Source organism: Canis lupus, chromosome 33 (assembly GCF_011100685.1).
Source record: "Canis lupus familiaris isolate Mischka breed German Shepherd chromosome 33, alternate assembly UU_Cfam_GSD_1.0, whole genome shotgun sequence".
Taxonomy (NCBI): Eukaryota; Metazoa; Chordata; class Mammalia; order Carnivora; family Canidae; genus Canis; species Canis lupus.
Genome location: NC_049254.1, coordinates 15,308,277 through 15,326,320, shown reverse-complemented (window position 1 = coordinate 15,326,320; position 18,044 = coordinate 15,308,277).

Here is an 18,044-nt window from a genome sequence, read left to right as displayed (position 1 = left end):
AAAATGGAATCCTGCCATTTGTGATAACATGGATAGGTCTGGAGGGTAGTATGCTAAGTAAAATAAGTCAGAGAAAGACAAATTACTGTATGATTTCACTTATATGCAGAGTCTTAAAAAAAAAAAGTGAACAAACAAAACAAAATGAAATGAAACAAGACTCATAGATTCAGAGAAGAGATTTGTGGTATCCAAATGGGAGACAGTCCCATGCCAGATGGATATGTGAAATGGGTGAAAGGAACCAAGAAGTATAAATTTCCACTTAAATCAGTAAATCATGGAGGTGTATGACCATGGGAAGGTCCCTCTCCTTTGACCCTCCCCAGCCTTCTGTGCACGTGCTCTCTCTTTGTAACTCTCTAAATAAATAAATAAATAAATAAGAATAAACGGAAATAGGGTCTTGAGATCATGTAATACTATAATGATTTTTTTCATCTAATTACTTATGACTTCAACTATATTATTATATTTGAAAAAATATGATAATTGGACATAGTATACGGGTAATGTGTAACTTCTTCTCATAGTCTCACACGAAATGAAAATTATCTAACCTGACCACCATGAATCTTTACGCAGTTAAAAAGGCCTGTCCTAAGGGACTACTGCTAGGAAGATGTTTAATGGTATTTCACAGAATAAGATACAATGCTGCATAGATGGGAAATCTATTTTCAACTCTGACTTTAAGCAGGAAGTGGCTGATCTTTCTGAGAGTTTTAAATCCTCTATGGCCACTCTACACTGAATACCAATCCCTGCAGAGAAAATGCATATGCAGTCTGCTCACATTATATAAACCTAGACACAATATCAATTCACAATGATAACTAGTATTTTGTGAGGCTTATTTCATAAAAATAAAGATCCAATAAGCTGTCTGGCAATCCCAAAGAAACAACTATAGGAGTTCATAGAGAGATAGTAATTGATTCATTAAAAAAAAAAAATAGCTTTCCTTTATACCAGGAATAATCACCAGAGTGTAATGAGGGGAAAAGTAGCACATTGACAACAGCAACAAAACCCATTAATAAATAAAGAGTCATGTGGGCACCACATTTAAGGAGAGACAAAATTTATAAAGCTTTTCTTCAAGAAGAAAAAGGCAATGTGAACTTACTTTTGTAGAATGGAAGAAGAAATATTGCAAAGATACACTCCCTTAACTAATCTATAAATACAATTAAATCTAGTAAAATATAAGGTTTATTTTTAATAAACTTTAAAGAAAGCAAAGGGATTTGTTGGGCCATAAGCCAGTCCCAAAATATAACTAGACCACATGGCTACCTATCATACCTCTTTCACTCTTCACCTTTATATTCAGTATTTGGTATTCTTGGTAGCACATAATAAACCTGTGACTGATTATATATTAACTGAATAAATAAATAGATGCAATCCAAGTAATAAATTTGACATAGTTAAACATGTAACCAGACCCTACATATTTTTGAAAAGGAATGATACCCTATCATATATCAGAATACTTCAAAGATCCTCCACTGCCTGCCAGGACTGAGTAACATATTCCAGATTAACCCTCCGACCATAAACAACTATAAAAATAGGACAAATATGATGTAAATACTTTTCAGACACTGGACAAAAGACAGGAAAATGCTGCAATTTCCAAAAGAAGGTAAAAATCACAAGCAGAATCACACTTGTGTGGAGCTCTCTGCCCAGGAACACCTTCCTAACAATGGCAGAGAAAGGAGGAGCTATGCTGAGTATGGCAGTCCTTTTACGGAAACATGACAAAGACTTCAGAGGACAAAACAATTATATACCAGTATCCTTCCTTAACAAAAATGCAAAACTCCTCAACAAAATATTAGCAAATTACATCCAGAAATATCTTTTTAAAATGACACTTTATGACCAAAAGAGGTTTACTCTAGGAATGCAGGGTTGGTTCAACATTCAAAAATCAATGTTATTTACTACAGGTAAAGAATTTCCAGTGAAATTATAGTAATTAAAACAACAAAGTAATAGGTTTCTTGTAAGAAAAAAGAAACTCCATAATCAAGCAGAATAATGCTAAGTACTCTAAAAGAAGGTACAAATAGATCTGGCTCACATGATTTGGAGGCAATAATACTTAGAAAGCAGAAACTGGAAACTGCGATTAAGACCAATTATAGAGAAAAAATAAGTGGGAAATATCAGAGAGGGAGACAGAACATGAGAGACTACTAACTCTGGAAAACTAACAAGGAGTGGTGGAAAGGGAGGTGGGCGGGGGGTGGGGGTGACTAGGTGACAGGCACTGAGGGGGGCACTTGATGGGATGAGCACTGGGTGTTATGCTATATGATGGCAAATTGAACTCCAATTAAAAAAAAAATAGAGAACAGCTGGAACACTAAAAAAAAAAAAAAAAAAAAAAAGACCAATTATATGTAAATAGAGAAAACAACATATAATTCCCAGTTAAGAGCATGACTTTCAGCTATTAGCACATCCCTTTAATTTCTTCATAATGTCCAGAGCCAAAGATCTCCCTGGCTATTGCTGTATACAAAAATCCATTTTTTAAAAAAGATTTTATTTATTTATTCATGAGAGACACAGACTGAAAGAGAGAGAGGCAGAGACACAGGCAGAGGGAGAAGCAGGCTCTATGCAGGGAGCCCGATGTGGGACCCGATCCTGGATCCCGGGATCATGATCCAAGCCAGCCGGAGGCAGGTGCCCAACTGCTGAGCAACCCAGGCATCCCCCTACAAAAATCCACTTGATCCTAAATGGCCCATAGGGTCCAGTATTCAGATTGGAAAAGAATGACCCACTGTTCCTCTTCACAGAATTCAGCTATAATGAGCTTTATCTTTATCTTGTCTTTGATAATAATAATAATCTGATAATTTCTTAGACTAAAATACATACAGTTTCTAAGAAACAATTTTAAGCTGTAGCATTCATTTCCAGACAAACAGCAGTTCTTCAAGAAAACACAGTAGTAAAGAAGGCAATGACACCTCAAGCTGTAAATTTTTCTTGTACTTTACTGTACTTCCACACTGCTTCAGTGCCTGCTTTCCCCAACCCTGACAAGATAAAGTCAAGATCACTAATGCATAGCTCGTTTCCCAAATTATAAATCATGTGAAAAGTGAAAAGAGCCTTCCTGTGTCACAGATAAGAGACTTGGAGAAATAACTATTAGGACCAATTTACTGTCTTGGGGACTTTGAAGGATGAGGATTACTTAAGAAAGGAGAAATATCTATGTCAGTCTCTGAACTACCTTCCATCTGCTTCACCTTTAATTTAAGGCACTTAGTCTAAGGCTGATAGCATTTTCATCCTGGCTGCAAGTGCTGTTCCTGGACTTTGCCCTCCCACATATGCCTTGTTTTTTTCCAGCCTCTGCTTCTTATGGATAGAGGATGGATTTACAATCAGCTGGCCTGTGGCTCAGCAACCGTATTCAAAAGCACTGGAATAGCCGGGAAGCTAAGGAGAACAAGACAGGGATATTTCTCCCTCTCCTTCACACTACCCTTGGGCAGTGGAGACTCTTCTATTTTCCTTGATGGAACTCTGACAATGATTCAACATAAGAAAAATGAACATCAAAATGAAATTCTGGGGACACCTGGGTGGCTCAGTGGTTTAGCGCCTACCTTCAGCCCAGGGCATGATCCTGGAGTCCCAGGATAGAGTCCCGCATCGGGCTCCCTGCATGGAGCCTGCTTCTCCCTCTGCCTATGCCCCTCTGTCTGTCTGTCTCTCTCTCGGTGCATATGTCTCATGAATAAGTAAATAAAATCTTCAAAAAAATGAAATTCTGGGAGATTTCCTACTAAGCAAAAGACTTAACTGCTGTGCCCTTCTACCTTTCAACAGCACACAATGAGAGTACATCTCTAGATGAGGTTGATGGGATCTGGATGAAGTTTTCACTACTACGGCTACTGCCTCTACACCTGTTTCTTTGTTTAATGTGCTTTTCTTCCTTTTGTTCTCATCTGCAGGTCTATACTGTGAGAACTAAAAATGTTGATCTCAGGGCCTCTTAGATCCTCTGACTTTAATACCAGCTCACTTTTTCTTTTAAAGATTTTATTTACTTGTGAGAGAGCAAGAGTGACTGAGTACAGAGAGGGAGAAGCAGACCCCCCACTGAGCAAGGAACCCAATACTGCCTCAATCCCAGGACCCCAAGATCATGACCCGAGCCAAAGGCAGACACTTCATCAACTGAGCCACCCAGGCGCCCCAATACCAGCTCACTTTTGCAAACATTTTACAGCTGCCTCTAAAATTCTGATTCCTAGAAGTAGAGGACATAGTTGTTATTTGGCTGCTCACCACTCCCTCTCCTTTAGTCTGATAACTAAAGGTAAGTTTCCCATCCCATCCAGGTCATCATCACATGCTAGATGGGATAACCACTCCTCTTCTGACTACAGTGGTGGTCAATTACCTTGGGTCTGGTTAATGGGGGAAGCCTGTACTCCTAACTACAGTGATTGGTAAGACATTAGCAAGTTTAACAAACAGGCCAGTAGGAGCTAATACTCCCTTCCCCATGCTAGACTGTTCTGATTGCCATAGCTTTAGGAAAAGATTGCCTCTTTCTATTGGATTTTCTACGGCAGACCTGAAGATGTTCTACTCAGATCCAGCTATAGGGATGCACTAGGGCTAAGAGTATGGTCAACAAATGGCCTTCAGTTAACAGTTTTTTCAGGTTTTACCTAAGTTTTTAAACTCACCTCCACTTGAGGTCACACACTTCCCAGGCAGCCTGCATCCCGAGTGAGCAAGGTGGGATTATAAAGGTTCATTCATTTTGGCTAGAAGCAGGAAACTGACAGGCTATGTTTGCTAGTTTCCAACAGGGTTGGCTGAGGCTTTGTCAGGTATGAAACACAGTGTGACTAAGAATAGTATGGAAACCCAGGACCCAGACCCGTTGGACCAAGTTTCCAAATCATGACTAAAAGAAGGCTACTAAGGCAAGCACAGATGGAAGCTAAGATTAAGTATAATCTAGAGCAGATACTAGAGGAAGGAGAAACGTATCAGTTATGACCCCAAGACCAACTTCAGTGGCAGGGCATGTAGTTCTTCCCACTAAATGCTCTCTCACATGCAGTTTTAAGAAGTAGATCGGAGCAGCACAATAGGCAAACTGTGGGAGACAAGAAGATTCCCCTATGAGGGCAAAACATTATGTCCAACAAAACACACAAATTGCACTTAATAGACAGCCTCCAGCTGTGAGCTCCCTCAGGATCTGAGGCAGCACTCCAGCTGCAAGCTCCACCTTGCCAGAGATCACACAGTTTTTACAGCACCCTGTATCCAGTGATGGGTGGGATAGGGGTGTAAAGGCCTGGACATTTGTGCCGTATGTGAAAGGCAATACTCATCCGAAATTTCCTCATCAGGTTGGATGAGGTTCATCAGAACTGAATTTCAGTTTGACTTCTCCCTCTACCCAATCTTCCCCTCCCTCTTTTCACAGGTGGTGAACCCTAACAAACTGCATGCACCAAAATCTTACTCCACCTTTGTATCTGCTTACAGAGAATGCAACCTGTGACAGCTGCTAAGCAAATGGATGAGATTACTGGACTCCTGGACATCATCCACCCAGTATTTCCTGTTGTGCCCAAGATCGCAAATCCGGGAAACCGCCAAGGAGCCGACACCGATGCAAACACACGAGGGTTTATTTGCAAGCTCGAGCCTGGGTCCAAGTATACCCCACGCAGCAGAGCAGGGACTTGGACCCCGAGACTAAGAGGCTTAGCAACTTTATAGGGTCCAGTGGCCAATGGGATATACAGAAAGTTGCAGTCATGCAGGTCCGCTGAGCCGGATTTCCGGTTAGGGTGTGCCCTGGTCTTTGACTAGGGCGGGGCAGTATCCCTGAGCCAGATTTCCGATTAGGGTGTGTCCTGGTCTTTGATTAGGGCGGGGCAGTGCCCTAAGTAATAAGCAGGTCAGCACAAGGCAGGTGCAGCCCAAAATAGAGTCAGTCCTGCTCTGCTTGTCCAGGGGTAGGGGATTTTGTTCATTTCCTGGGTCCCACATTTCCAAGCAATGGAATGAAAATGACACTGCTGACATCATCTGAGCCCCATATCATGCCTGAATCCATTCTGAGAGTCAAATATACTCCTGGACTTCGCAATTTTGTAGATCAATACTTAAGCTTATAGGTGTGGAGAACAAGTTAGTGGTTACTAGAGCCGATGGGTGGGAAAAATGGAGAGTGAACTGTTTTTTGTTTTGTTGTTTCAGTTTAAATACATTGGATTTTTTAAAAAAACAGTAAGTATGCAGAACCTATAGACATTACAGGGTGGAAGATGGTTCTGATCTGGGAGGCTGGGGCTTCTCAGGAGAAGCAAAAAGAAACAAGGGTGGAGAGCATAATGAGATCACTCCTACTAGGCGCAAGACAAACACTGGTGTTGAAGCTTTAATACTGAAAGGTAAAAAAAAGGATGAGTGCCTCAAGCCCCCTTTCAAGGTCCAAAGATGGTGGAATAGAAGACTTATGGAGCAAGGTCTAAAAAAAAAAATGTAACTTATTATTACTGATATTACTGTTATGTGTAAGCTATTTTAAATATATTTCTATCAGTTATAACAAGATAATCTTGATTGACTAAATACAAAGGCTACTGAATTTATTTTAAAAATGAAAATAAACTATATATGAATGTCTATAAAAGAAATAGAATTTCATCCTACCAGGGCCTATCCCAAAGAAGACATGTTGATATTGGGCTTTTAGTCTCTTCTATTCCTGGTCCAGTTATGAGAAAATAGGAGTCATTATCACCATTTATCATGCTGGAACAGAATTTACCTTGCCTCTCTATAAGGTACTTTGTTTTTAACCATTTCTCAGGGAATATTTCCCAGCTCTTAAAATACTGTTTTAAAAAACATTATGGACATAATGAATAAAGGGCCACTTATCTGTATGTAAAGCCCAATAGGCAAGCAAGAGCAACAAATTATATAGAAGACTTACTATGTCTTTGCAACTGACTAGCAAGTGAGTCTTTTCAACATGCTTTGCAGTTTACAAGAAGCCTTGAGGGATGTTTTTTTGACACTTGATTATCTAAATACATAGAGCAGCCATATGAATAAAGAAAACACCTGGTAGGAAGATTCTTTAAGATTCTTTAAAACAGTCATGAATGTTATTTACAGTTTCTATTTGAAATGCCAATTTTCAAAAAACAGGGAGATAAAAAAATAGTATAATGCCAAAATTTAACAACTGTGTAGCAAAACATACAAGGCACATTTTAAGTCCTTGTAGATTATTATTACCCTATATTCTTAAGTAGCAATTGTGTATAACACAGATTAACCAAGTAACTCAGGGAAACAGGAACCTAGACCTAGAGACTTGCCAGTTCCTCTATCCATGTGGCCAATAGTAATGGTATCAGGCTGGTTTCCTTGCACTACTCTGAATGCCCCTGGAGCCCTGACTGTAACGTGAATTGTTCTGTCTGGAACTGTACCACTGACATCCTTAATAAACTATGCACATCAACAGGGCTAGAAGCCTCCTGCTCTGGAGGAAGCTACATGGCTCATACATGACTGGGCACCTTGGGTTTACTTATTAAAGAGGAAGAATTATAAAGATCTCACCTAAATAAGCATTCCTGAGATGCAAAAATCTGCCCTGATTTCAGTAAATGATGTGTTCAAGAACTTCCACAACAGCTTTTTTCATAATATTCTCTAACTGGAAACCACCAAAATATCCATCAGTAGGAGAATGGATACATAAAATGTGATGGTTAACACAAGGGAAGATGACACAGCAATTAAAAAAAAAAAAAAAAGAAAGAAAGAAATGGGCCAAACTAATTGACAATAACCAAACCAGAGTAGTGGCTACAATAAAGAGGCTGAATTTTGACTGAAAAATGGTATAAAGGAAGTTTTGGGATGATGTACATACACAGCATCATGACCTGAGTGGTAATTACTTGGATAAGTGTGTAAAAAGTTTCTTAAGTTGACACCTAAGATTATTGTGCTTTATCCACTTCATTATGTGTATATTAAAAATCAACAGGGCAGCCCGGGTGGCTCAGTGGTTTAGTGCTGCCTTCAGCCCAGGGTGTGATTCTGGAGTCCTGGAATCAAGTCCCGCACTCGGGCTCCCTGCATGGAGCCTGCTTCTCCCTCTGCCTGTGTCTCCTCCGCCTCTCTCTTTCTCTCTGTGTCAAGAAAGAAAAGAAAGGAAAGAAAGAAAAGAAAGGAAAGAAAAATAAATAAATAAATATCAACAATAAAGTCTGGTTTTAAATCTGCAATGAATGAATGAATGAACGAACGAATAAATAAATAAATATCAACAATAAAGCCTGGTTTTAAATCTGCTCTGAATCATTTGTCCATAAGCACAAGGGCTGACCTGACATGCCACAGAGTAGCACAGTGACCTAACAGCGCCATATATCTGAATATATCACCATGTAGACACTCTACTTAAACCCGTTCATCCTGAATATACATTGACCTTTATTATTTTTGAGATGACATATTCTTAATCATACATGAATTATGAAATGATTCAGTTTCAGGAACTTCTAATTTTCCCAGACCTGTCTATGTTCTAAAACTTTTTTGCTATGTAATTAGCAAAATGTATTTGCAAACAAACCAGAAATAATATAAAGTATATGCACTACGTAACCATATCAGCTAGTCATCACATAGGTTTGTGTCACCTCATACAACAAAGGATTATTTTAAAGTGAGGAAAAAATTTTCAATTTTTATAAATGGAAGTCTATTTAAACTCCATTTTTAAAATTTATTATTTATTTTATTTTTATATAATCTATTTTATTTTTAAATTTTTATTTATTTTATTTAAGTTTTATTTAAAATTTATTTTTTATTTATAAAATAATTTTTGTTCATTTATTTATTTAATGCTCATTTATTTATTTATTTTTGCTCATTTCCCCATCCAAGCCAATTCCAAAATTAATTATTTGAAACTATTGAAATATCATGCTTCTAAAAATATCCCTTTTTATAAAACTGTTTTATAGATGTCTCCCTTTTCTTCAATCTGCTCAAAACTATTCCATAGGTCAACAGAAGAAATATGTTAAGTTTTGTTGTGTTTTATTCTTCTCATTAGAGTGTTTGGTAAGGACTAGAAGAACAAAAAGACCAAGAAATCACTCATTATCAGGACCCCAACTCCAAATCAGACTCCACTCATAAAGCTTGCCAATCCTGGGCTTTACTAAAAAATGTTGATTATTAGAGCTTTAGGAGCTTGCAAGTCTTATTAACAACCTCCTTATGCTGACTGAAAACTTGGGAAAATTGCATTCTCTTTCTAGACTGCATTTTAAACAAATTTCTCCCTGGCTGCTCTTCAGAACTAAATGGTTTCTGTGCTTGGAAAATTAAACAAACAACTAAATTCTGGCCTTGCAAAGATCTCTTTCATATTCAGGCTGGTGACATTTCAGCTACTATATGTCACCCACTTCTTGAAACTGTAGAATCTTCCAGACCATCTTTGAAAACAAGAATAGATATATTTTTGTGAAGATGATGTGATGTGCTATCTTGAGCCTGTTCTGCCCTATGCTAGATTAAAGCACACCTATCCAAGATTTCATGATGACTTGATGTGCATTAAAATTTCACTCAGAAAAAAAAAAAAAATTTCACTCAGAACACTATAATTTTGACTCTCTTTTAAGGAAAGAATTGAATCTTTAATACATTTACTCTGTTTAAGGGCCAAAACATTATTATTTATTGACAATGAAAATAATATGCAATTATGACAGTGCTAGAACATCAGAAGTGCCTGTTACATTCTCACTGATTGACTAACATGTAAATGATCTGTGTGACTCCTTCAGGATAATATACAGATTGGGTAGTTCAGGAAATACACTACTAATTCAAGAAAGAAAAGATCAGTGCCTAGGGGCGCATGGGTTGCTTAGTATTTGCCTTCGGCTGAGGTAGTGACCCCAGGGTCCTGGGATTGAGCCCCATATCGTCCTAGTCGTTGGGCTCTCTGCTCCGTGGGAAGCCTGCTTCTTCCTCTCCCTGTCCCTCTGCCCTTCTGCCTGCTTAAGCTCTGTCTCACTCCCTCTCAAAGGGATGAATAAAGTCTTTTTTTAAAAAATAAATAAATAAAAGATCAGTGCCTAAATGTCCAGTTCTATTATTTTGTCTATTCTTCTTTGGACTGGCTGAGAGGATATGTAACTCAGATTTAACTGATCCTCAGTTGTGTATACCTGACCTTCCATAACACAAATGGAGTAGAAGTGACACATGTTTACAACAGAAAAGATAAGTCCACATCTAACCCCCAAAATCAACACAAAGAAAGCTTTCCAGCACAAAAGTGAGTGTTGTTCAAGTTTCTATACAAAGGAAACAAAAAGGGACTGGTCCTAGCCCTGTAGAAAATCACAATACACTGGTTTCTGGAATCTAAACTACTGAAGGATAAGGTGATCGTAATATACAATGTTCAAAGGCAAATGTGCACTGAGTTGAAGGTGAGTGAATAGGTAAATAAAGTGGATAGGGAGAGTGATATCAGGGGGGTTTGTTTATATACCCTGATGTAGGGAAGAAGTTGTGGAGTCTTTTTAATGTTGTTTTGTATGTTTTTAGTTATGTTTATTATGTTTAATCTCAGTTTCATCCTTGTATGCTACCAATTTTCAAGAAGGGATCTTTTTCCAAAAAGAAAGCTCATCAACTCAGTATTATTAATTTATCTGCACTTGATATATCATCTGTAGCATATTATACTAATTAATTATTCTTTTCAATGTCAAAGTAACATATACTGGCCAAGGTCTTGGTGACTTAAGTACTAATACCCTTTGGGTTAAGACTTGCCTATAAGAACAACATCATTATTTCTGCTTATACTGCTCAGCCCCAAATTGGGAAAGGATATAGAAAAATTCTCTAAACACTGGCTTCCTGAAATTGAGTAAATTTCATAAAATCCTATGTGATTATTCTAACATTTGAATAGGCAGCTACATAGACATTTCTGATTGACTCACTGACACTTACTCTTTACCAGTATTAAATCAGTTGTGATGCATAAGGAAAACAGAAGCCAACCTACGAATAATGCATCTGAAGGGTTTCATAAAGAATTAGGGGCTGAGAGGACCTGAAGAGGTATTTTTCCAAAGAAAACATACAAACACATGAAAAGATGCTCAACATCATTCATCATCAGGTAAATGCAAATCAAAGGCACAATGAAATATCACCTTACACAGGTCAGAATGGCTAGAATCAAAAAGACAAGAAATAACAAGCGTAGGCAAGATTGTAGAGAAAGGGGAACTCATGTGCAATGTAGGTGGGAATGTAAATTGGTGCAACTATCATTGAGAACAGTATGGAAGTTTCTCAAAAAATTAAAAACAAAAATACTATACAATCCAGTAATTCCACCATTGGATATTTACCCAAAGAAAACAGAAACTCTAATTCAAAAAGATACATATGCACCCTTATGTTCACTGCAGCACTGTTTACAATTGCCAAGATACAGAAGCAACCAAAGTGTCCACTGATAGATGAATGAATAAAGATGTGGTGTGTGGTGTGTGTGTGTGTGTGCGCGCGCGTGTATAGTATATATATTTTGTATATATATACAATATTACTGAGTCATAAAAAAAGATGAGATCTTGCCATTTGTAACAACATAGATGGACCTTGAGGGTATTATACTAAGCGAAAGAAGTCAGAGAAAGACAAATATACCATAAATTTAAATTACAATTTGGAATCTAAAACAACAAATGAACAAACAAACAGAAAACAGACCCATAAATCCAAAGAATAAACTGGTGCCTGCCAGAGGGGAGGGCAGTCAGTGGGATTAGTGAAATGGGTGAAGAGGAGTGGGAGATATAGGCTTCCAAAGCTATTGAATGAATAAGTCACAGGGTTCAAAGGCACAGCACAGGGAATCCAGGCAATGGTATTGTAATAGTGCTGTATGGTGAGAGATGGTAGCTACACTTGCGGTGAGCACAGCATTACATATAAAGTTGTCAAATCGCTATGTTGTACACCTGAAACTAATGTAACATTGTGTGTCAACTATACTTAAATTTAAAAAAATTAATTAGGGGCCTATACTTTTCTTAGAGGAGAGGTCAGGGAAGCTTTTACCACAAGTTAAGGGAACTGTCCCTGAAGGTTAGGGAAGTCTCTTCTATAGTACTAAAATTGTTGATTAAAGATCTTGCCTGAAAGATGCTGTAATTCCCCAGTATCTCTGAGCATTCTATGAACTAATTCAGACTGAATCCACTTAGCTAGTGGTTCTCAAGAGCTCACCTGTGACTGCACATCTGCTTGTACTATGCCCAGGGAATACTGATTTCCTCTTCTTTCCCATGTTCCTTTCATGAGCAAGCTCAAATTTGGGATTACACAGGGAAAGGGATACTGGGAAACATAGTTCCCAGCCTCTCTGCTGAAATCCAGATGAGGCTTTAGACATAAGTGTCTAAAGTGTCACCAGATACCCAATAAGCTACAGATGATCCAGTGTGAGTTCCCTCAAATTATGCATCACTTTCTAAAATATGCTCATGATAAGGTGTTATTACCTTAAAAGGATATCTGTGTTCCATTTAAAAGGAAGGGGAATTCTGAAGGGAAAAAAAGTATGAGAAGCAGCATATTTTAAACTTAACTTGGGAATTAACAATGAACAATAGCATAGAAAAAGTACTAAAAAAATGGAGGAGAGCATATTTGAATTGTTCTAATCCAACATTTCTACACTTACTGGATCAAAGAGTCCTTTTTCTTTTCATGTAGCACTTATTAACACGGTTCCATAGTGTGCTTTTATGTAAGCCCTATTCCAGCAGATGTTCCCAGCATCCTTTAATATTATTAATCAAACTTATGGTTAAATAAAGCATATTGACTAATACATTTATTTCTTCTCCTTCCTGACATGCTCCTGAAATCACAGTATTGGGATTTTTAAGGCATAAGCCCCCAAAACTAAAGGAACTAAAAGAAAAAAAAGACATCAGAGATGACAGATCTCAGCAGTTTTGAAATTTGGATAATAGATGTAAAATTAGTAACTAGGAAATATAATTTATGATATTTAGCAGTCAGCATGACCTGGGTACAGCCAATCAGAGGAAAAACCAAGAGAGTTTAGATCTAGATTTTGGGAACTCCCTGCTAGGCTAGATATTAATAGTTCCATTGATAGATGATGTAGAGTCAGGAGCTCCAGGTAGATAATTTGGGGCCATGGGAGGCTGGGGATATTTAGCAGGTTGAGGGATGAAACCATCAATTGACATAGAAGTACTTCCTGGGTTTAACAGCTGGTAAACCATTCCAGGAACAAAGTGTTCTAACTAGACAGAGATGATAAAAGCTTTAAACTCTGTATGTAGGGTATCCCTGGGTGGCTCAGCAGCTAAGCACCTGCCTTCAGCCCAAGGCATGATCCTGGAGTCCCAGGATTGAGTCCCACATCGGGCTCCCTGCATGGAGCCTGCTTCTCCCTCTGCCGACATCTCTGCCCCCACCCCCCGTGTGTGTGTGTGTGTGTGTGTGTGTCTCTCATGAATAAATAAAATCTTAAAAAAATAATTAAAAATAAACTCTATATGTGTAAAATACAGTCTAAACCTGGTCACAGGGTTACTGCGACCTGCCAAGAGGTTCTACTGACTCTAGAAGAAAATTCTGTAGCACATATGCCATTTGCTTTGTAAGCTAAAAAATGCTATAAACATATTAGTTATTATTTCCTACTATGACTGCCAGTATGGTGCTTGCATCTAAAATTAAGAAATTATTGGAAATTTGGGGACCCTTTTTCCATTTCCCCCCAAAGAATGTATATACCAGAAGTGTTTACTGCTCACAAACAAGAATAAAAATATATTTAAAACAAGGATATATGCCCTGATTCCCCAAATGTATTCTGAGTAAACAAAGCAACCCCAAAACCTTCAGTCTTTTCCAGAAGACTTTTGTCTTCTGCAATTATCTTTCCCCAAATATCATTAGCTGCTCCCTCAATGACACCACCCCTCCCACATACACACACACCTACCATTTTTGATTCTTCTGACCATTGCAATAAATGTGTACTGGCTCATTCATGCCTCAGTGATTTTTGAAGGACTGCCCACAAGCTAAAGACTATTTTGCAGGAGTAGGAAGGGAAATCTTTGTTTTTGTTGCCTTCCTCCTGAGCCTTATTTTTTTTTTCTTTTTCAAAAGATGCCACTTTACCCAGGATTCTTGACCTTACTCTGAAAAATTACAACAAAAATTATAGTAACATTGTGTTTAACTAAAGTTTGTTAAGGCTGAATACATTTCCTTGGTAATGATTTACAATAATTTAAGGACATTATTAGACTTTTTAGCTTCTTGTAGAATGACAACATGAAAGTTTAAATTATTTATTTATTTATTTATTTTGTTTATTTTATGATAGTCACAGAGAGGGAGAGAGAGAGGCAGAGACACAGGCAGAAGGAGAAGTAGGCTCCATGCACCGGGAGCCCAATGTGGGATTCAATCCCGGGTCTCCAGGATCGCGCCCTGGGCCAAAGGCAGGCGCCAAACCGCTGTGCCACCCAGGGATCCCCTAACATGAAAGTTTAAATGAACTGTTGCTCCAAAGCGAAATTAATTTACGATACTCTAGACTTATCATACTGATTTAATCTCAATAGTTCTGGAAATGCTTTTCACTAAACACAATGGCTTTCTCTTTTTTCTGACCTCTTAAATGTTATCCATCCTTCATGAACACATTCCAATTCTATTTTATTGGTGAAAGTTTTCTAATCTATGGCCACACTGACCTCTCAGTATCTTGCCATCTTATAGTGCTTATTTCTACAGCACATATTTCACCTTATAACTAAAAATGATCCTGACCTAATGTCTATACTTTCATCATCATAGACCAGTTCTCCTACAAGATTGAGAGCCTTTTGAGAGAGACTGTGTTTTGTCAAGAATTATTTATTGAGCATATCTGTCAGGATTCAACCAAAGTAGAACCATTAGCACATATATTTATTGTAAGGGATTGCCTAGTACTACCTTCCTGGCTAAGCAAGCACAAAGTCCACAGGAAGGGAGTCAAGCAGGAAAGGGAAAGGAGAACAGGAAGTCAGGGAAAGGAGAACAGGAAGTCAGGAAGAGAAGATGACAAGCAAGCAGTCTGGAATCCACAAGCACAAACAGAAGCTTTCTGTTCACAGGTGGTAGGAAGGAAGGAAGATCCAGAAAGAAGAGCATTACAGAGGCAGATGCTGTATGAAGTCCTAACTCCAGGGAAATCCTAAGTCCTCTTTAAGAGGCTCTGCCACTGATTAAATTAGGCTCGCCCAGAGTATTCTTTTTTATTATAAAGAGACCTTAGATTATTAGAGAACTTAATCACATCTGCAAAATCCCTTCAGAGCAGCACCTAGATCAGTGTTTCATTGACTGGAAGAAGTTATGTGTATGTTCCAAAAGGACTCCTGTCTTCCTACTCTCAGGAGAGAATATCCTTGGTAATCTGCCCTACCAGACACATACTCAATAAAGAATTCTGGGGACTATAGATGTCAAGCCAAGTTTATATCAAAAAGTCATCATATACAGCATGTAGTGCAAAGGACAAAGATGACATGACTGCCACCCTTAAAAGAGATTAAGCCTGATGTAAACAAAGTATTTCCTATTTCCCCCAAAACACCTCTCTCTGCTACATACAAAATAGGCACACAATAAATACTTGATGAAATAATTAGTGACCTTGTTAATTTCCACCCAATTTGATTATTATTGATCTGAACACTAGACAGATTTGATACGTACACTGTTTTGTCTAAATAAAATGATCCGATGGGAAGCAAGAGCTGAGTTAATGGCAGCACTGTTTTCTTCTCACTTTTTTCTGTTAAGAAAAACACTCTAAATGGTTATTTTTGAAAACAGCCCAAAAATGCTGTTCTTATGTTTAATTTATTATGTTTAATGGAAGCAGGCTATTTCAAATTCACAGTATAAGCCATCAATAAGAATTATCAAAATAACTGAAGAAACAGCAATAACCCATACTTTGAGGTTAACAAGATGATTCATCCAATCATTCAATAAATATTTATCAAGTACCTTCTGTGTGCTATCATGGTTCCATGGGCTGGAGATGCAGTTAAGGACAAAACAAAATTTATGCACACATAGAGCATGTGTTATGTAGGAGGTGACAGAAAATAAACATGTGAACAGTTTAATATAGAAAAATATAAATCTGGGGGGATTCCAATAACTTTAAGCCTAAAATTTTTCATGACCCTTATTAAAAGAAAAAAGTAAAACCACAAAAGGCAATAAATATAAAATTAGATATACATGCTAATACTTATTTAGAATAGGAAAATAAATTATTAATCTTACAAAACTGGTAATGAAAAACATCACAAAGTTCAGGAAAAATGCCATAAACTTTTTATTAGTTACCTTCCTGACACATTCTATAATTCATGTTTTACTACATTTTTTTGACTACAACTTTAATGACTATAAAAATTATTTTGTATTATTTGGTAATATTTTCTATATAAAAAGGTGCTAATTCAGGGTTTCCTCTGGAATAGTTTATCAAAATTTGTGAGTTTTTTTCATTATTATTGGTGATTTAGACACATCCTTTTCAGTTTCACAATTTCACAATAATTTCATTATTGATAGTCATGTAAATTTTTACAGTGTAAGTTTTTACGTTAAAACACAGAGAATAAAATTCTATTTTATAGAATTCTAATAAAAAAAAAAAAAAAGACAAAATCTTCAGGGTGCCTGGGTGGCTCGGACAGTTGGGCCAGATACTTTGGCTCACGTCATGCTCCAAGGTCCTGAGATCGAAGCCTACATCGGGCTCCAGGCTCACTGGGAAGTCTACCTATCCCTCTCCCTCCTCCTCTGCCTGCCCCACGCCCAACTTATGCTGGTTCTCTCAGATAAAATCTTTTAAAAAGACAGTTTTCATTATCTAATTGTTATATGATGTACAATTAAGTATACTCCTAATAGGACAGCATTTCTGTTTTTATTAGGAATCAATGGTAATCACATTCTCCAATTATAACTTTATACATCTGGTGATTAAAATAGCTTTCCATAGATCAGCTTCTGGTGTTCCACACTTCAACCACTGTTTGTTCCCCACAACCCTCATAACTCCTGCACCAGGCACTGTAGGACACAGTGAAATTGCTACATGTCATCTGGCCTTGCTCTTCTACTCCACAAATGTCAACTGTATCCCTGACTGGCCTTCCCCTTAGCTGGACCTCCAACAATGCCTGCGGCCACTTCTAATGCTACTTGTTATAAAGGAAAATGTCATACATGACTGTGGTGAACAAAAACTTACTTTTATAATTTTTACAAAAATATAGGGATGGGGCACCTGGGTGGCTCATTCAGTTAACTGTCTGATTCTTGATCTCAGCTCAGCTCTTGATCTCAGGGTTGTGAGTTCAAGCCCCATATTGGGCTCCACACTGGGCGTGGAGCCTACTTAAATATATAAATTATTCTCGGCCAAATGAGAGGCACAGGATAACGAGGGCCAAGGTTACTAGGACAGTTTGGCAGGGAACTTAACAGTTATTTCTCTGAAATTTTTGTTGACTTATGCTGTCATGTCCCCAGTTTCTTCCCTGATTACTGCTAGTCTTACTGATCTTTGTGATATACTCACTAATGGTGCAGTTGACTTCAGTAAGGCTACAGATTCTATAGACTGTGGGACACTAAGTCAAGTCAGTCTCAAATCCAGAACTTGATGTCATTATTACCTTTGAACAGAGTAATATATTTGAAATATCAAGTCATGTTTTTCTTCTATTTTGTTTTCCCCCCAACTCAGCCCTAGTCCCATCCTCCTACACAAGGACTAAGCAGAACTACTATGTGGTGTGAGAATATGGCAAAGT